The following is a 22304-nucleotide window of genomic DNA, read 5'->3' as shown; positions in this document are numbered from 1 at the left end:
TCCATATTCTCCGTCTTGAAGAAGACATGGAACGAACCCGGAGAACCAATGAAACCCTACAGCAACATCTGATTGCCCCTCAAGCAGAAGTCATGGAACTTCGAGCTCGTCAAAGGGCTCATGAGCGACACCTTCAAGAGGTGGTCCATCAAATGAGAGACCTTAGGGTTCTCCCGAGGAATATTCATTGCCGTTAGATGATGTCTAGTACATCATTATCTTTAGGGCTAAGGATTAGCCTTTAACATCTGTGCTCTAAGTAGCACTTGTCTGTAAAATATTCCTAACTTTCAGTACTCTAATTAGGAATCTAAGAACTGTCAAACTTTTCTATATGGTATGATGTAAGACCTACTGTTAGGTCGATTTTTCCTTGAACTTATTACATCAGTAATACCAATATTATTGAAATCTATCTAATTTGTGGGAAAAATCTATACACTTGTGTTTTCCTACTAATATTTCTTATTGTGATTTCAAACACTCATTCAACTGTTGGGCTATGGGTAGTTAGTCCATGTGTCACTCTCACGTTGCTTACAAATTGATTCTTACCATTTTCTTATCTTTATAAACTTATAGCTGAAAGATGCCTCCTCGCAAATATCCCAGGAATAATCCTGCACCAGCACCTCCTCCGCCTCCGGTCATCGATACTGTAGCACTGAATACTGCCGTAGCTGCAGCAGTGGCAACTGCCATGGCACAGTATCACTCTTCTGATGCCAGCAGAGGTGGAACCCCTGTGGAATCAATCCCGGTTGAAACCCCTGTGCGCTCGAGAGAGTGCTCTTACAAGGATTTCACCAACTGCAAGCCGAAGTCCTTTCATGGGACCGGCGGAGTCATTGCCTTCTCGCAATGGTTCGAGAAGACTGAAGCGGTCTTCGAAATTCGTTCATGCCTTGCTGCGAGCAAAGTGAAATATGCCGCATGCACCTTTGAAGGAAAGGCCCTGACGTGGTGGAATGGCCACGTTAAATCTCTAACTCTCATCGTAGCATACAACATAGGCTGGGAAACGATGAAAGACCTCATGATTGAGGAATAATGCCGGAGGGGCGAGATCCAGAAACTAGAGCAGGAGCTTTGGAGCCTGACCATGAAGGGCACTAATATTGTTGCTTATACCGCCAGATTCAGCGAACTGGTGGCCCTCTGCCCTAATATGGTTCCCACTGAAGGAAAAAAGATCGAAAGGTACATATAGGGGCTAGTGCCTCCGTATCAGGGGAATGTTCTAGCATCAAACCCCGCTACCTTCGACAGTGCCAAACGATTGGCACAATGACTCATTGACCATGGAGTCAAAACCCCTGCAACCACAACCACCCTAGCCATCCCGGAACCCTCCAAACCCGCTGATACTAAGCGGAAATTCTGGGATGAAAAGAAGAAGAAATAGGCTGCCAAAAAGCAGCAAATTGTGGCAATACATGCCGCAATAACCCCTACTGCTACTACTACTCCGGTGGGTGGGTATGCTGGAAGTTCGCCCAAGTGCAACAAATGCAACTACCACCACAACAGCCCCTGCCGTGAAATGCAGTGCTTTAACTGCAACAGGAAAGGACACACTGTCCGTTTCTGTAAGTCCCCGGCATGACCTATCAACAAAGTCCCTGGCTACGGCACGACCTATCAACCAAGTCCCTGGCTCTGGCGTGAGCCCAACCTGCTATCGATGTGGCGAAGCAGGCCACTTTAAGAGGGACTGCCCCAAAGCGAAGAATGCTGGAGGAGCAGGGAGGGTACTAGCGATAGGCCACGAGGAAGCAGTTGCTAACCCGACAGTGGTGACTGGTACGTTCCTCCTCGATAACTCCTATGCATGCATTCTATTCGATAGTGGAGCGGAGCGAAGCTTCGTAAACCATAAATTTGCTCGCATGCTTAATCAACCACCGCACGCACTCAAAGAACTATTCACAGTAGAAATGGCTAATGGAAAAAGTGAAAGTACGAGTATCATATACTTAGGTTGTACCCTAACTCTAGATAACCATTCATTCCCAATCGACCTCATGCCAGTCTCAATAAAAAGTTTCGACGTTATGATTGGCATGGATTGGTTAAGCCTTCATCGTGCCAACATCATGTGCTACGAGAAAGCAGTCCGTCTAAACCTTCCATCTAATGAAACTCTTATAGTCTATGGTGACAAACCCGGTGCAAGTCTTCGCATCATATCTAGTATTCAAACACATAAGTATCTGCGTAAGGAATACCATGCATTCCTTGCTCACGTCGTCGACACGAGCCTCGAAACGAAAGAACTAAAGAACATCCCTGTAGTGAGAGACTTCCCCGACATTTTCCCAGAAGAACTACCCGGGTTACCTCCGCAACGACAGGTCGAGTTCAGAATCGACTTAGTCGCAGGAGCTACCCCAGTAGCCAAGTCACCCTACCGCTTAGCACCAGCTGAGATGCAGGAACTCTCTGGTCAACTTAACGAACTGCTCAGTAAGGGCTTTATAAGACCGAGTTTCTCACCTTGGGGAGCACCGGTCTTGTTCGTTAAGAAGGAAGACGGATCATTCCGTATGTGTATTGGCTACAGAGAACTCAACAAACTGACGGTCAAGAATCGTTACCCTCTGCCTCGCATAGACGATCTATTTGACCAACTGCAAGGGGCGAACTATTTTTCTAAAATAGATCTGAGATCCGGATTTCACCAGTTACGAGTGCTAGAGGAGGATGTGCCGAAGACAGCCTTCCGAACTCGTTACGGACATTACGAGTTCGTGGTGATGCCATTCGGATTGACCAATGCGCCTGCAGTCTTCATGGATCTGATGAATAGAGTATGCCGACCTTATTTGGATCAGTTCGTCATCGTTTTCATTGACGACATCCTGATCTACTCCCGAAGTAAGAAAGAGCATGGCGATCACCTGCGAAAAGTTCTAGAGAGATTACGAAAAGAGAAGCTATATGCGAAGTTCTTAAAATGTGAATTTTGGATCCGGAGAGTCGAATTCTTAGGACACATGGTAAGAGAAGAGGGAATCCACGTGGACCCATCCAAAATTAAAGCCATTGAGAACTGGTCAGCACCTAGGACGCCAACAGAAATTCATCAATTTCAAGGTCTCGCTGGCTATTACCGCAGATTCATTCAAAACTTCTCTCGAATAGCGAAACCTCTTACAACCCTAACCCATAAAGGTGTGGCCTTTGACTGGGAAGAGAAACAAGAAAGAGCGTTCCAAACAATCAAACGAGCCTTGTGCACCGCACCAATACTATCCCTTCCCGAAGGTATAGAAGACTTCGTAGTCTATTGCGATGCATCGAACCAAGGGCTCGGGTGTGTTCTGATGCAGCGAGGTAAGGTCATCGCCTACGCCTCGAGACAGTTGAAGACACATGAGGTTAACTACACGACCCACGATCTTGAACTAGGAGCAGTGGTGTTTGCTCTGAAGATCTGGAGACATTACTTGTATGGAACGAAGAGCACTATCTTTACCGACCACAAGAGTTTACAACACATTTTCGATCAAAAGGAGCTCAACATGAGACAACGACAGTGGGTCGAACTACTTAGTGATTACGAATGTGATGTTAGTTATCATCCGGGTAAAGCCAATGTAGTAGCAGACGCCTTAAGTCGGAAGGAATATTCTGGTTGCAAAATCAAGTCATTGTCAATAACCATCCATTCACACTTGTCTAATCAAATTCAGACAGCCCAACTTGAAGCCATGAAACCTGAAAATGTGACGAGTGAATCCCTCAGAGGAATGGAAAAGAATTTAGAAGCCAAGGGTGAAGGAGCCTTATATTTCATGGATCGGATCTGGACACCGAAACACGGTGGTTTCCGAGACTTGGTCATGACCGAGGCGCACAACACTCGGTATTCCGTCCACCCAGGTTTAGATAAGATGTATCTGGATCTTAAAAAGCTATACTGGTGGCCTAATATGAAAGCAGAGATTGCTACCTTCGTGAGTAAATGCCTTACTTGCGCAAAGGTTAAGGTCGAGTACCAGAAGCCCTCTGGTTTATTGCAACAACCAGAGATCCCGGAATGGAAGTGGGAGCGGATCACTATGGATTTCATAACCAAGTTACCCAAGACAGCGGGTGGACTTGATACCATATGGGTCATCGTTGATAGATTGACCAAGTCTGCACACTTCCTGTCTATCAAAGAAACTGACAAGATGGAGAAACTTACGAGAACATACATTAGGGAAATCGTATAGCTACATGGTGTACCAATGTCCATTATCTCCGATAGAGATAGTAGGTTCACCTCAAGATTCTGGAAATCACTGCAACATTCCCTAGGAACAAGGCTGGACATGAGCACAACCTACCATCCGCAGACCGACGGACAGAGTGAGAGGACCATACAAACTCTGGAAGATATGTTGCGAGCCTGCGTGATTGACTTTGGGAAGGCATTGGATACTCATTTACCCCTTGTCGAGTTTTCCTATAATAACAGTTATCACATGAGCATCAAGGCTGCTCCATTTGAAGCTCTCTATGGTCGAAAGTGCAAATCCCCTCTGTGCTGGGCTGAGGTGGGTGATACCCAATTAGCCAGGGGGCAAGCTTCCGACAGTACTCTCACCGGTCCGGAGATCATTCGGGAAACAACAGAGAAAATCGTTCAGATCCGTGAACGATTGAAAGCCTCTAGAGACCGACAGAAGAGCTATGCTGATAAACGAAGGAAACCTTTGGAATTTCAGGTGGGAGACCGAGTCCTTCTCAAAGTCTCACCCTGGAAGGGCTTGATACGCTTCGGTAAGCGTGGGAAGCTTAATCCTAGGTACATAGGTCCTTTCGAGATTCTCGCAAGAGTCAGCCCCGTAGCTTACAAACTCGATCTACCAGGCGCACTTCGTAACGTACATTCTACATTCCACGTATCTAACTTGAAAAAGTGTCTATCCGACGAGACTCTCGTAATCCCACTCGACGAGATCGAGATCATAGAGAGCCTCAATTTTGTGGAAGAACTAGTAGAAATCATGGACCGAGAGGTCAAACAAACAAAACAAACTCGCATACCCATCGTGAAGGTCCACTGGAATGCAAAGCGAGGACCTGAATTCACCTGGGAACGCAAAGATCAGATGCAACGCAAGTACCCACATATGTTTCCCTAATCCACGAGTGTTTTCTTACTTTGAATTTCGGGACGAAATTCCCTCTAACGGGGGGATGATGTGACAACCCGATATTTCAACTCTTTGTAATGGCCTAATAGGTCAAGTATTGTAAACATTTTTGAGTTAATAAAATTAAGTTTGATAATAAAATGTCCAAAAAGTTTCTATTTAAATTCTTCTATGTTTCAATATCATTAAACCATGATCGTACGTAAAAAGAATGCCCAAATCCGACTTCGCATATTGAAGTTATGATTTTTCAAAGTTCAGCTTAGCAACAGACAACTAAAAACTCGAATCGGAGATCGAGTGACATTTGGCCGGAATGACCTAAACGAGAATCGAAGGTCTCAACAATGGTATTTCAACGGTAAAAAGTCTGGCAAAAACCGATGTCAGATAAAGAAGTTATGAATTTTTAAAGAAATTCCTTAATCAAGTCATTTTAGTAAATAAATAATAAAAATAATTTCGGAATTTGGCAATGGAATCTAAACAAAAGTTGTAGATCGTAGTGTCACCTTCGCGGGGATATAAAGAACGTCGAAAACGGAGTTCGTATGAAGGAGATATGAATTTTTGAAGTTTGATAAATAATTTATATATAATTTTTATTAAAAATTCGGTATTATCCGAAGAGGAGTCAGCCTAGGGCCGAGGAACGCGCCGCGTACCCTCGTACGCCCCGTGTACTCGAGGCTACGGCCTCGGATCGTCCACGTCGCCCTATGTGAAGCTACCCGACCTGCCGTCCCATCCGACCACGCCAGTACACCCCACGTACGGAGGTAGTTCAGCCCCTTATAAAAGGGATGCGAGCCTTTCCGAAAAATTTGTTCATTTTCTCTCTTTCTCTCACGATCTTGCCTCGATTTCCGTGCCCGTTCAAACCCGAAGCTCTGGTCTTTTTGCTCAAGTCCTGAGAGTCGATTTTACTCCCAAGATTCCCGAGAATCCCGAGAAAAATCCGTTTCCCGAGACGAAACTCTGCCCGGTTTTCGATCTCGCTATCTTCAAGCTTCCAAGTGAGTTCATACCCCTTTATTCAACCTTTGAAATGCTTTTAAATGTTTTAAATACTTTATGGGGGGGGGGAATACAAGTTAAACACTTATAGTTATTGCTTCGATCACATGTGATTGCATTAATCACATGTGATTAATAACTAAGGAAACCAATGATTCTATCACTGTTCAAACTGTTTTACTTCAAAATGTTTCACAAACTCTTTTACTTATCAAATGCTTTTATTTAAACTTTGTTTTACTACTTATAAATTGCATGCCCATATATGTATAGATATATAAGTAATGTTTAAAGGGCTTAGGAAGGCCATCCACCCTATTTCCTTTTCGCGCACTGAGATGTGGTCTGGTGGGATTTCGGGTGACCATCCGAGGGTCGTTAAAATATTAGTTATATATCATATATACATGTATAGACATAAAAGTACTTCCATATTCATACTTATCAGCACATCATTAGTAAGTTACCATCGGGGTAACACAGGATCATACTACTACAATTTCTAGATCAACGAGTCAGTTCATTCAGGAGTCAATACTTATTACTAAGAGAACATATACAACGATACTAGAACAAGTAACATTATATTACATATACACGAATATGTTAACAATTGTGATCCACTGTATGGGAGCATGTCTTAATTGTCATGACCCGAGTTGTAGCCAGAGTCTCTTGGAGGGAGAGCGTGAGTTTGCGTATAGATCTATACTGGATTGACTATCCTACACCTCGCTGCTAGCTACAGTGGGACCGACAGGTCTGCGGGTGCCAAACGTCATACCTTATTTTTCGACTATACGTTGTCGTTGTTACCAGTCGATAGTATGGTGCAATTTATCACATGATACCTTAATATAAACCCGGTTTAAGGTAGTTAGTACAACAGTAGTTCCTATAAAACAAAACTACAGTACTACAATAATTTACCCATTACATTTTGGTGATAACCTCACTTAAACTTTAATGTACAAACTATATTTTGTTAAATGATAGTTACACTTGGGAAATTACACACTTTTACATCAAACGAGCATACAAAACAGTTAAGCCTTGGTAGAGGGCTACTTTAACAGAAAATATAGGTTTTTATGAGAGATTCAAACTTTTACAAACACTTACATACATTTACAACTCATACTTGCGACAGGCTCAAACGTTTTGATAACAAACATCGACACTAAAATACTTATGAATTCACCAGCTTAATGCTGATAAACTCTTTCAAAATAACTTGTATTCTCAAGTCATCAGTAGACAGGTACCGATGCTAGCTTTTGAGAAGATGGAGCGCATTCAAGACTCATCCTATTATTTTGATTTACATTATATTTTTGGTGTCTAAAACTGTACAGAACACGCTTGTATTAAAATTTTATATTTAATGCAATAGATGATGTTGTTTGCTTATTTACATTTACTGTGTTGTGATACTTTACATGACGTCCTCCGCCCCAGAACGTTTCCGCCATTCTTGGTTTTGGGGTGTGACAGTATCAGAGCCTAGGCTTGTTTGTTTGATACTTGATGCAAAATAGTGAAAAAAGTCGATTTTCTTGTTGTCTTCATGATGAACTCGCCGAGTCAATGGGGGGAAGCACCGATTCCATGACCAAATTCATCCTACTCGTCGAGTAGGTTCGTGCACTCGGCGAGTAGAAGCCTCAGAATGTAGATTTCCGACTTTGGCTGCTGGAAATGGACTAGAAACATTACCCTAAACTGTTTTGGTGTTTAAAATTTTTTATTTGGTGTAATGGTTGTTCCAACCCATTTACAATAGTTTATATCAAAATTTCATGCTTTATATGTGTTCATATAATTCTTAAAACTTTGATGATCATGTTCATGTTCTTATGATTTTAGAAGATGATAGGAATTATTTGCTGAATCGTTTAGGATAATTCTTGATCATTTATATGTTTTAATGGAGTCCATAATAAAATTTGTAAATCGGTGGTTCCTGTTTGGAAAAGAATCAATAGAATAGCTAATAGCATAAAAACAGATCCAAGTAAAGTATAAAGGAAACTGCACACTCACACGATCTTTGCCGACAGATAGGAGCATTCGGTGGAACCGCTGAACTACACTTGCTTCTGGATAGATGTGTGGGACAGAGGGCTGAGTCGTTTAGGATAATTCTTGATCATTTATATGTTTTAATGGAGTCCATAATTTATCCTCAAGTTATGGACATCCAAAGGTCAAATTATGGACATCCAAAGGTCACCTCTTCTAAACACACATTTAAAACACATAAGTTATATAAAAATGAAGAGTCTTCATTTTTATGAACCTTTAATTCATAAGTTATGAAATGAATAGTTTTGGATAGTTACAAAACTTACCCTCAAGTTTTGGAATTTGTAAAGTTTCACACACTTTAATAAACTTTAATTCCAACCCTTAGAGTTTTAATAGTTAAAATTCAACACTTGTACTATTTATAATATTAATGGTTAATTATTATATATGTATAAGAATAAGTCGTTCTACCGTTAGTAGGCCTCATTCACGAAGTCGGTCTATAAGGGGGGTATAATGTTGTTGGCTATAAAATGGAAACTTAATGGGTGTCCACTCTCATCCACCGCTTCCTTCATCGATGGAGGGTCGTTAGCCGAACTGGTAGGAAAATGACTTTAAATTCTCATTAAAAGTATAATGATTATTATAAAGTAACTTAACATTTTTTTAATTCCCAATCTTAGTTACTTTAGGAAAAATGTGAACATGGTCCTAGTCCATGGAATTCATACTTTGTACCTTACCAAGTCATTGGTGGAGCGTGTGTGGTTAACCGACACACTAACTTGGACTAGTAGGGATCACGAAGGGTGACTTAATGTTTGTCATAGATGAATGGAGCGTGTATGGTTAACCGGCACATTGATTAGGTGATAATATTAAGGGTACCAAGTGAATTAGCATGGTTATTCACACCTTGTTTTGTGATCCTCGACATCCAAGTCACAAAACTTGAAGGGCACAATCGAGATTGAAACATGCCATTGAAAAGTTCAATGAATCTCAAATGAATCTAGGAATTTGAAATCCAATTAAAACCTAATAATTCATTTCGTTTTTCTTGGTGGAAATTGGTAAATCGTCATTCACCTACCTTTCAAATATGTTATTACTTAGATTATGACATCCCTCTTCTAAGTATAATATATTGTGATTGGATCCTAGCCTTAATATTACATTTAAGTGTCTTATTAAGGACTCTATATATCTAATCTAAACTTGTTTTCTTCTTTCAAATGTCTTGCAACAACAATGCTTTGTGCGCTAACCCAACTGGCTCTTTCTCTCTCATGAATCTTTGTAAGAGAGTCATCTTTGGTGGTTCCAACTTCATTGATTGGATTAGGTACATCAGGATGGTTACTCGTTATGAGGACAAAGAATACATCCTCGATAAGAAGTTAAAGGAGCTTGATGAGTCCACTGCTACTCCTGAGGAGATCGTTGAATTCAGGACACCTGAGAGAGATGCTACTAAGGTGGCATGCATCATGATGGTCACGATGTCAGCCGAACTCCAAAAGTCCTATACGGACTTCTATCCTTTTGAGATGCACCAAGATCTCATGGAAAGGTACCATCAGAGTGCTCTTCAGCAGCGGTATGAAATAATTTCCTCCATGATAACAACCCACATGAAGGATGGTGAATCCATCACGGGCCACATGCAAAAAATGCAAAGGTATGTGGACCGTTTGCTCAAGCTAAACGTGAGCTTCCCTGAGGAGTTGGCAAATGACACCATTTTGCACTCCTTACCTTCTTTCTATGACAAATTTCGTATGACATATCATATGAACAAGGAGGAAGTTACTCTTACCAAACTTCAAGGACTCTGGAAGACCGCTGAAACAAGTCTTAAGGGCATGTTGGTTGTTACCTCTACTACTCCTACTCCAACATCTACCCCTGTTTTGGCTATCGGGCAAGGCAATGGGAAAAAAAGGAAGTCCCCTTTGAAAGGTACCAAGGGAAAGTCTCTTGAAGGCTCCTCATCAAGGACCAAGAGAGGTTATGTCACTCCTTCTCCCATTTCGAAGGATGTTGATTGCTACTATTTCCAGGAGAAAGGGAAGTGGAAGTGAAATTGACCTAAGTACTTCTAGGATATGAAGGATGGGAAACTGAAACCCACCCACGTAGGTATTTACAAAATATTGTCTAATAACTCACCATATTCTAACTCTCGGATGTTGGATACAGGATGTGGTATTCACATATGTTCTGATTTGCAGGGCCTAAGAAGAAGTGAGGATGTGGAGCATGGGAAGATAAACTTAATCATTGAGAATAGGAAGGCTTCACCTGTTTCCAAGATTGGAGTTTATACTTTGTTGCTAAATAATGGGTTAAAATTAGATTTGAATAAATTTGTGTACTCATCTAAAATGGTGAGAAATATTATTTCTTTTCATGGCTTATACAAACAAGGTTTTACCTTTCGTTTGATTATGAATGTGGTGGTATTGATGCTTTCTTTAATAATGTGTTTTATTTTAAACCATTACCTTGTGATGGTGTGTATGAAACTATGTTGGTTGTAGACATCTTAGGAAATAATGTATTGTATATTGATTCTTCTACTAGCCTAGATAAAACATCATTGTGGCACTATCGTCTTGGACATGTAAACAAGAAACGCATAAGCCAACTCCAAATGGATTTAGTCTTGGAATGATTTGACCTTAAATCGGATGATAGTTGTGAATCTTGTCTACTTGGAAAGATGACAAAATCACCCTTCACTGATACTTGTGAATGGGGTGAGGGTATGTTTGACCTAATACATACTGATGTGTGTGGACCATTCAAAACTGCCACAAGGGATGCTAATCGGTACTATGTGACTTTTATTAATGATTTTAGTAGATATGGTGTAACACTTGTGTTTCTAGCCAAGGAATTAATATTAAGGTGATAGTCTAAGTTAACCTTTGTAACTAATTTTGAAGAAATGAAAAAAAAAAGAATTATGTGAATTCTATGTTTTATGTTTTTTATGCTTAATTACCAGGAGTTAATTAATTAAAAATAAAAATGAGCATCAAAATTAAATTTTAGATAAAGCCGATTTCTATTACGAAAGTTTTAGTGTTCGTGACAAGGATTACATATATATAAAGAATGCCAAAATCCGAGTTATAACGAAGAAGTTATGACCTATCGAAGTTTCACGACAAAACCGGCTCGGTGCTGAATGTCGTAAAAAGTGAGTTTTTGATAAACTACTTTTTAGCCTTAGTGATCTAAATGAAACTCGTGGTGTTCGTTAAACCGAGAGTAGGTATAAAAAGAACGTCCAAATCTGACTTCGTATGAGGAAGTTATGATTTTTCGAAGTTTAAGCTTAACAGTAGACAGCTAAAAACTCAAATTTTAGATCGAGTGATTTTTAGCTGACACAATCTAAACGGGAATCGAAGGTCTCATAAATAGTAGTACAACTGTAAAAAGTCTGACGAAAACGGACGTCAGATGAAGAAGTTATGAAATTTTAACGGATTTCTTGTCCCGTTCTATTAAAAATAATAATATTAAAATAAATTCAAAATTAGATGATGAAGTCTAAACGAAAGTTGTAGAGCGTAATTTTACCTACGCGTGCATATAAAGAACGTCGAAAACGAAGCCCGTATGCGAAAGTTATGGATTTTAGAAGATTAGGACTCATTTTCCGAGGAATCTTGCATGGATAAGCCTTATCCGAAAGAGCCACGTCACCTCGCATGAACAATAGTTGTGTGTCACGCACCTATTGCCTTATGATTCGACCGAGCAGCAGCCCAATCCGCGTCGGACGTGTTGCTGTCTCCATGCCCTTCCGAGCCTCGCTGGCCCCTCGCATGCGAAGCTACCCGTAGCCTCTTGTTGCTGCCACGCGCCTCGCTCCTACTGCTGCCACCAAGCTGCTTCGCTGCTGACTCACTTCCTTCTCGGCCGACCTTCGGTCCCTATAAAAGGGAGGTTGCGAGACTTCCCGGGTAGAATCCGAATTTTGCCACTTTTCACCCATTTTTCATCCTTTTTATCATTTTGACTTCTCCCGAAGCCCCGATATCATTTCTAAAGCCCGAAATACGTTCCGAAGTTCCCAAAGACTCAGAGAAATTTCTGTTTTCCATTTTGACGCCCGACCTTTCGTAGAGCTCGGTTTCTTAATAAAATGCTCGATTTTATTAGAAACGATCGTTTTGAGAAACGAATTGCAGCCCAATTTTCATCAAAACAAGTGAGTGTGTAGTTGCTTTCAATTTACACATAGATATGAAGTATTTACCTTAAAAATACGTGTTATGTGTAAATATGTTAATTGTTTATTTGAGGTGACTGTTGAATTGATGTTTTATACAAGTTTTAAACTGTATATGTATTTTATCTACAAATATGTTGGGTATAACATGGGTAAACAAAATAGTTGGTGGGTGTTAAAGTGATGAGAGGCCTCGGTGTCGGTGTTGTCGTTGTTGTTATTGGTGAAGTCATCTAACGGAGTATAGATGACGACCACGGACCTTTCTAGACAGTCCAGTGGTACACTAGTAGGTTCGCGACTTTTAGGTGTTAATGAACTAAATGTTCGTTGGTGTACTCCAATCCCCCACATGGTTGCCTTTAGGATATTTATTGCTAAGGAACCCCCTTAGCAGTCGTGTCCATCCCGATGATGATCCTTAGGATAGGTCCCTTATGATAGGTGTTTAGGGACGTAATGTGAGGATAACGGGAACGGGTAATCGGGTTATTGTTGGTTGATGAGATTAATAAACTATTTATTGTGGGTTGAAAACCATATGTGCTCACCAAGCTCCCAAGCCTGACCGACTTAGTGTTATGTATTACAGGTAGTGGCGCTCGAGCATAGTTGTGATGTATTGAGATGAGGGATTATGAATATAGGCCTGTAAATATGAAATAATGTAGTAAGGCTTATATTGTATTGTTTATAGTTATGTACTGTATCGACCATGACATCCCGAGTTTTTTTAATGAAATACATTTCGAAGGAAATGCTTTTGATAAATCTTTATCATATTATTGTTTTGGGACAAACTCCGCAACTCTTTTATTAAAAGGTTACTTTGATTAAGAAATAAAGTATAAACAAAATCGGTCTTTTCTGGCCGTGAATTTGGGGATGTCACAGTTAGTATCAGAGCATTAGTTTAAGCAAACTAAGAAATATCCTATGATTTCTAGAGTTAAACTTAGAATTCTAAGTGATAATTGTGAGGTGAGTATCTACCCTATTTTAGACACGAGCACTAGTTTATTTTAGGAAAGGTGCCTAAAATGCCTTTATGTGCTAAATGCTATATGTTTCCATATATGCCATTATGTGTTCGGATCTATGGTCTCTTGCTGACCGGATGTTGAAACCTTATGTGTATAGGATTCTAAGCGTATGATTACGAGATTAGAACTAACATGTAAACATTTTAGAGTGATAAGGGAATTGACATGTATAACAAGGATAAAGACCTAAATTCGCCCTATTCGGTATATAGATTGTAATGGCAAGAACTCGAAGTGGAGCAGGAAATGCAAACAGAAACCAACAACCTCTACCCCAAGTGGTGGAACAGGTGCCTATAGTAGAAGCTGCACCAGAACCCATCACCATGGCTGGAGTACAAACTATGACTCAGACCATGTTGGCTGATCAGAGGGAGAAGTTCAGGAAAATGTTGCTGAACAATGGGGATGAATATTCAATTCCTTTTGAACAACGCGAACTAAGTGACGATCGATCTGAAGAAGGGAACAATAGTAGATTGGTTGGTTATAGTGAACCACTTGTGGTTGGGAGGAATAACCACGAGGGAGGAGTAGAGAGAAATGGGTGCAAGTATAAGGACTTTATGACTCGCAAGCCATCAACCTTCACCAGAAAAGAAGATCCTGTAAGAGTTATGGACTGGATCTCAGAAATGGAGTTGGCTTTCATGACTTGTGATTGCCAAGGCAAGTTACAAACCACTTTTGTAGTGCATCAGTTCAGGGGTAGTGTTGCTCGTTGGTGGAACACATTGGTGAAAACCTTAAGCCCTAATGAGCCATTGCAAATGACTTGGGCATAGTTCTTGGTGCACTTTAAGCGCAAGTAATGCTCAGCCCAAAACGTACTTGAGTTAGAAAACCAATTTTTAACATCGCAGAAGGGGAGTATGACCGTTGACGAGTATACGAATAACCTCACATACAAAATGGATTTTGCTTTGCGTATTGTCCCAGATGAGCTAGCGAAAATTGACAGGTATGCAAAGCGACTTCCATGGGAGTATGCAGTGCCAGTACGTCAGACACTTACTTTGGAGGCAACTATCTGGGCTGCCAAGTATGTTGAAGATATGATCAAGGGGAGAGCCACCATCAAGGTTGAAGTTAACGAAAAGAGAAGGTTTGAATGAACGTCAGGTTCCAATAAAAAGAACAAATTCTCGAAGTTTGGTTCGCGAAAATTCGGAGGAGGAGCCGAAGCCAAATGGTGTGACAGGTGCAAGAAGAAACATGTTGGGAAGTGCAGCATGGAACTCATTTGTTACAAGTGTGGAAAGCTAGGGCATTATGCCAATAATTGCACCTTCACTAATGCGTCTGTCATGGCTGCCATGAAGAAGGGCATATTTTGAGGGATTACCGGAAGAAGAGAGACGTAGCGAAACCCAATCTTCCACCAAAGCTGAAGGCGAGAGCCTTTCAGATGACACTCGAAGTTGCGAAAGGAGAAGCTGATGTCGCTTCAGGGACCTGTCTCTTAAACGAATTGCCTACCCAAATTTTGTTTGATTCTAGAGCCAATTACTCTTTTATATCGCATGAATTTCGTTGAAAAATAGCTTTGCCTATTGATAGACTAGTTAATGCTTTATTAGTCGAAATTGCTAGTGGCAAGTTTTTACCTGTTAGCCATTGTATGAAAAACATCATCATTGACTTGGATGGAAATAGGTTCCATGAGGAATTATTGCCTATCGAGTTAAATGGTGTCGACATAGTTTTAGGAATGGATTGGCTTAGTGCCAATGATGCCGAAATAATGTGTAGGAAGAAGATAGTTAAAGTAAACCCGCCAGGGAAAGAGTCATTTATGGCGTACGGAGGCAAACACAGAGTAAACTCTGGAATCATTTCCCTAATGAAAGCCATAAAGTTTTTGGCTAAGGGATGTACATCATATCTAGCGTTCGTGATCGATCCTAAGAAGTAGAAGAAGGAGGTGCAGGATATTCCGTTGGTGTGTGATTATCCGGATGTCTTTCCCGAAGATCTTCCCGGATTACCCCCTAATCGACAAGTAGAAGTTTGTATCGACTTGTTACCAGGAATGACGCCGATAGCAAAAGCATCGTATCGATTCGTGCCAACCGAAATGAAAGAACTTATGACACAACTTTAGGAGTTATTGGACAAAGGTTTCATTCGACCTTGTTCATCACCCTCGGGAGCCCCTGTGTTATTTGTAAAGAAGAAAGACGGGAGTATGAGAATATGCATCGATTACAGAGAGCTGAATAAGGTAACGATAAAGAACAAATACCCGTTGCCAAGGATTGATGACATGTTCGATCAGTTGCAAGGATCGAGGTATTTTTTGAAGATCGATATTAGGTCAGGGTACCATCAACTAAAGGTGAGGGATCAGGATATCGAGAAGACTGCGTTCAGAACAAGATATGGACACTATGAATTTTTGGTTATGTCGTTCGGATTAACCAATGCCCCAGCAACTTTCATGGATTTGATGAACAGGGTTTGTAAACCATACCTTGATAAATCCGCGATAGTATTCATAGACGATATCTTGATATATTCGAAAACCAAGCAGGAGCATGAGAAGCATCTGCGCGAAGTGCTAGAAGTCCTGAAGAAAGAGAAGTTGTATGCAAAGTTCTCCAAATGTGAATTTTGGAATCAAGAAGTCCAATTTTTGGGTCATATGGTTAAACAAGAGAGAATAATGGTTGACCCAACAAAGATAGAAGTTGTAATGAAGTGGGAATGACCAAAAAGTCTCATAAAGATTCGAAGCTTTCTAGGATTAGCTGGATATTACCGAAGATTTATCGAAGGCTTTTCTTCGATAGCTGCTCCATTGACATCTTTGACCCATAAAGGAGCCACATATGCTTGGAATGAAAAGCATAAGGAGGCCTTTGAAAAGTTAAAGAAAAGACTGTGTGAAGCACCGATTCTTTCATTACCTGAAGGAGTTGATGACTTTGTAGTCTATAGTGATGCCTCTGGAGTTGGGTTAGGACGTGTCCTGACCCAAAGGGATAAAGCAATAGCGTATGCATCGAGGCAGTTGAAAGAGCATGAAAAGAACTACCTAACTCATGATCTGGAGTTGGCAGTGGTAGAATTCACCTTAAAGATATGGTGGCGTTATCTTTATGGTACTAAGTGTAAACTTTTCACTGATCATAAGAGTCTTCAATATCCCTTTAATCAGAAGGAATTGAACATGAGGCAATGGCCCTTAGTGGAATTACTCAAGGACTACGACTGTGAGATACTTAACCACCCTGGTAAAGCAAATGTTGTTGTTGATGCTCTCAATCGGAAGGTAAATATTGAAAAGAGAAGGTCAAGAGCGTTGAATATTGAAGTTGTCTCTACAATTGTGGAAAGTATAAAGAAACTCAGGAGGAAGCTTTGGAGAAAAAAACCGGATGGAGGAATGTTTGGGTAAAACGTTGGTGTTTGATACAAACAGTCAAGGATTGAAGGTATTCAAAGATAGAATTTGGGTACCTAAGACGAGAGGAGTAAGAAGTCTTCTGATGGAAGAAGCTCACAAAACCATGTACTCGATTCATCTCGGCATTACGAAAATGTATATGGATCTAAAGCCCTATTATTGGTGGCCGATGATGAAGCTTGGTGTTTCTAAGTATGTGGCTGAGTGTGTAACTTGTGCTAGGGTTAAGGCACAACATTCAGAAACCGTATGGGAGTTTAGAACCTTTACCCGTACCCATGGGTAAATGGGAAGACATCACCATGGATTTTGTGACTAAACTACCCAAAACAAAGAACTGTCACGACATGATTTGGGGGGTCGTTGATCGCTTCACTAAGAGTGCACATTTCATAGCAGCCAAAGAGAAATGGTCTATGGATAAACTTGTGAATTCTTACGTGAAGGAAATTGTGAGGCTTCACGGTGTTCCGCTAACGATTGTATCCGATCATGACAACCGTTTTACCTCAAGGTTTTGGACGAGTCTACAAGAGGAATTGGGTACTAAGTTGTGTTTGAGTACAGCTTACCATCCACAACCGATGGTCAGAGCGAACGAACAATTCAAACATTGGAGGATACGCTGAGAGCATGTACCCTAGAATTCCAAGGTAACTGGGATGAACACTTACCTTTAGTAGAATTCTCCTATAATAATAGTTTCCACTCAAGCATTAAGATGGCACCTTATCACGCTTTGTATGGGGAAAAGTGTTGAACGCCATCATGGTGGCTGGAAACTGGGGAAAAGCAGTTTATGGGACCTGAAATAGTCCATCAGACTGCTGAAAAGTTGAAGGTGATAAGAGAAAGGATGTTAGCTGGTCAAGATCGACAAAAGAGATATGCTGACAAGAAAAGAAAACTGATATCCTTCGAAGTTGGAGATTCGGTTTTACTTAAAGTCTCACCGTGGAAGGGACTTATAAGATTTGGTAAAAGGGGAAAGTTGAGTCCAAGGTTTATTGGACCATTTAAAGTTCTTTAGAGGATCGGGAATCAAGCTTACAAATTAGAATTACCGGAAGAACAGGACGGTATTCATCACACATTTCATGTGTGTTATTTAAGGAAGTTCATGGGAGATGTGCCCGACATAAGTCCGATTTCTGAGTTAAGGTTGGACGAAAACAAAAGGTTGATTGAAGAACTTGAGGCAATAGTTGACCCTAAGACTATGAGGTTGTGATGCAAGATGGTTGATTTAGTGCTTGTGCGCTGGAAACATACGAATGGACCAAATCTCAGCTGGGAAACGCAGAGTGACATGATGAGTTGCTACCTGCAGTTGTTTGGTGATATGTGATTCCGAGGACGGAATCATCCTAAGGGGGAGAGAATTGTAACACTCGTGTTTCTCGCCAAGCCCTTAATATTAAGGTGATTGTCTAAGTTAACCTTTGTAACTCATTTTGAAGAAATGAAACAAAAAAAAAAAAGAATTATGTGAATTCTATGTTTTATGTGTTTTATGTGTTTTATGCTTAATTACTAGGAGTTAATTAATTAAAAATAAAAATGAGCGTCAAAATTAAATTTTAGATAAAGTCAATATCTATTAAGAAAGTTGTAGTGGTCGTGACAAGGATTACAGATATATAAAGAATGTCGAAATCCGAGTTATAACGAAGAAGTTATGATATGTCGAAGTTTCACGACAAAACCAGCTCGGTGCTGAATGTCGTGAAAAGTGAGTTTTTCATAAACTACTTTTTAGCCTTAGTGATCTAAACGAAACATGTAGTGTTCGTTAAACCGAGAGTAGGTATAAAAAGAACTTCCAAATCAGACTTCGTATGAGGAAGTTATGATTTTTCGAAGTTTCAGCTTAGTAGTACACAGCTAAAAACTCGAATTTTAGATCGAGTGATTTTTAGCCGACACGAACTAAACGAGAATTGAAGGTCTCGTAAATAGTAGCACAACCGTAAAAAAGTCTGACGAAAACGGACGTCGGATAAAGAAGTTATGAAATTTTAACGGATTTCTTGTCCAGGGTTGTTAAAAATAATAATATTAAAATAAAAGTCAAAATTAGACGAAGAAGTCTAAACGAAAGTTGTAGAGCATAATTTTACCTACCCGTGCATATAAAGAATGTCGAAAACGGAGCCTGTATGCGAAAGTTATGGATTTTAGAAGATTAGAGCTCATTTTCCGAGGAATCTCGCATGGATAAGCCTTATCCGGAAGAGCCACGTCACCTCGCATGAACAGTAGTCGCGTGTCGCGCACCTGTAACCTTCTGATTCGTCCAAGCAGTGGCCCAATCCCCATCCAATGTGTTGCTGTATTCGTGTCCTTCCGAGCCTCATTGGCCCCTCACATGCGAAGCCACCCGGAGCCTCTTGCTGCTCCCATGCGCCTCGCTCCTGCTACTGCCACCAAGCTGCTTTGCTGATGACTCACTTCCTTCTCGGCCGACCTTCGGACCCTATAAAAGGGAGGCTGCGATACTTCCTGAGTAGAATTCTAAATTTACCACTTTTCACCTATTTTTCATCCTTTTTATCATTTTGACTTCCCCCATAGCCCCGGTATCATTTCTAAAGCCCAAAATACGTTCCGAAGTTCCCAAAGACCAGGAAAAATTTATCTTTTCGGTTTTGCAGCCCGACCTTTCGCAAAGCCCGGTTTCTCAATAAAACTCTTAGTTTTATTAGAAATGATCGTTTTAGGAAATGAATTGCTGCCCAATTTTCATCAAAACAAGTGAGTGTGTAGTTACTTTCAATTTACACATAGATATGAAGTATTTACCTTAAAAATACGTGTTATGTGTAAATATGTTAATTGTTTATTTGAGGTGACTACTGAATTGATGTTTTATACAAGTTTTAAACTGTATATGTATTTTATCTAGAAATATGTTGGGTAGAACATGGGTAGACAAAATAGTCGGTGGGTGTTCAAATGATGAGAGGACTCGGTGTCGTTGTTGTTGTTGGTGGTGGTGGTGGTGAAGTCATCCAACGGAGTATAAATGACGACCACGAACTTTTCTAGACATTCCAGTGGTACACTAGCAGGTTCGCAACTTGTAGGTGTTGATGAACTAAATGTTTATTGGTGTACTCCAATCCCCCACATGGTTGCATTTAGGACATTTATTGCTAAGGAACCCCCTTAGCAGTCGTGTCCATCCCGATGATGATCCTTAGGATAGCTCCCTTATGATAGGTGTTTAGGGACGTATTGTGAGGATAACAGGAACAGGTAATAGGGTTATTGTTGGTTGATGAAATTAATAAACTATTTATTGTGGGTTGAAAACCCTATGTACTCACCAGACTCCCAAGCCTGACCGACTCAGTTTTAAGTATTACAAGTAGTGGCGCTCGAGCATAGTTGTGATGTATTGAGATGAGGGATTATGGATATAGGCCTGTAAATATGAAATAATGTAGTAAGGCTTATATTGTATTGTTTATAGTTATGTACTGTATCGAACATGACATCCCGAGTCTTTTAATTAAATGCATTTAGAAGGAAATGCGTTTGATAAATCTTTATCATATTATTGTTTTGGGACAAACTCCGTAACTCTTTTATTAAAAGGTTACTCTTATTATGAAATAAAGTATAAACAAAACCGGTCTTTTCTGGCTGTGAATTTTGGGATGTCACATATGGTTATGTTTACTTAATCAAACATAAGTCAGAAACCTTTGAAAGGTTTAAAGAATTTAAACAGGAAGTAGAAAATCAAATAGGCAGGAACATTAAGATGCTTCGATCCGATCGAGGTGGTGAGTGTCTTAGTACTGAGTTCCTTGACTATCTTAAGGAGTGTAGGATTGTCTCACAATTGACTCTTCCCAGGACACCATAGCTGAATGGTGTTGCTGAGAGGTGTAATCGAACCTTGTTGGACATGGTTCGCTCTATGATGAGTCGAGCTTTGCTACCAGTCTCTTTTTGGGGGTATGCCTTAGAGACTGCTGCCCATATCCTTAATCTATCGCTACAAAGAAGGTTACCAAAACACCTCATGATATGTAGACTGGGAAGGTTCCTAATTTGGACCACATCAAGATTTGGGGTTGCGAAGCTATCGTGAGGCGTGAAATTCATGATAAGCTCGAACCCCGAAGTGAAATGGGTATTTTCACCGGCTACCCACATAAATCCTTCGGTTACCTCTTCTACAGACCGAGTGAGAATGTGGTCTTTGTAGCAAGAAGAGGGGTCTTTCGAGAGAGAGAGAGAGAGAGAGAGAGAGAGAGAGTTTATAAGACAAGGAGACAGTGGGAGGCAAATTGACCTTGAAGAAATTCAAGAATCAATTGGTGAAGGAACCTCATACACTAGCAATCAACCTCCGGAGGAATATCCTGTTGAGCCAACTGACGAGTCTGTACCTCCGAGGCGTTCCATACGGGTTAGGAACACACCTGAGTTTTATTATGGTTTTCATATTATTACGGAAGGTGATACATTTATCAGCAATAGTACACTGGTAAATTTGGATGAACCTAGCAGTGTTAAGGAAGCCATCGCTGGCCTAGAGTCTGCTAATTGGAAGGAGGCTATGGACAACGAGATACAGTCCATGTATGACAATCAAGTTTGGAACTTGGTTAACAATGTACCAGGCCGTAAAACAGTCGGGTGCAAATGGATCTTCAAGAAGAAGACCGTCATGGAAGGAAAAGTCCACACTTATAAGGCTTGGCTAGTTGCGAAGGGTTTTACTCAGACTCAGGGTATTGATTATGATGAAACCTTCTCACTGGTAGCAAATATTAAGTCTATTAGGGTTATGGTAGCCATTGCTGCATTTCATGATTATGAAATATGGCAAATGGATGTCAAAACCACTTTTCTTAATGGAAAGTTGGTTGAGGATGTGTACATGAATCAACCAAAGGGTTTTGTCAGTGCAGAATACCCTAATAGAGAGTGCAAGCTTGAGAAATGCATTTATGGATTTTGGCTTCTCGAGAAGTGAAGATGAGTCTTGCATGTATGTCAGAGCTAGTGGTAGTATAGTTAGCTTCTTGGTACTATATGTAGATGACATACTACTTATAGGAAATGACATCCCAACCTTGCAGGAGGTTAAGTCCTGGCTTGGGAAGTGCTTTGCTATGAAGGACCTAGGGGAATCTGCCTATATCGTAGGGATAAGGATATTAAGAGAAAGGAGTAAAAGACTAATTGGACTTAGTTAGAGTACCTACTTGGATAAGGTGTTGAATAGGTTCAACATGCAGAATTCCAAGTAAGGAGATTTACCGATCCAATGTAATGCCAAATGGAGTTGGACTCAGAGTCCAAGTACAGAGGCTGAGATAGCAAAAATTAGTCGATTACTGTATGCTTCCGTTGTGGGCTTGATCATGTATGCTATGACTTGTACCCGC

Source organism: Lactuca saligna, chromosome 6 (assembly GCF_052625555.1).
Source record: "Lactuca saligna cultivar CGN05327 chromosome 6, ASM5262555v1, whole genome shotgun sequence".
Classification (NCBI taxonomy): domain Eukaryota; kingdom Viridiplantae; phylum Streptophyta; class Magnoliopsida; order Asterales; family Asteraceae; genus Lactuca; species Lactuca saligna.
The sequence above is the reverse complement of the archived record's forward strand: the minus strand, read 5'-3'. Positions refer to the sequence as shown.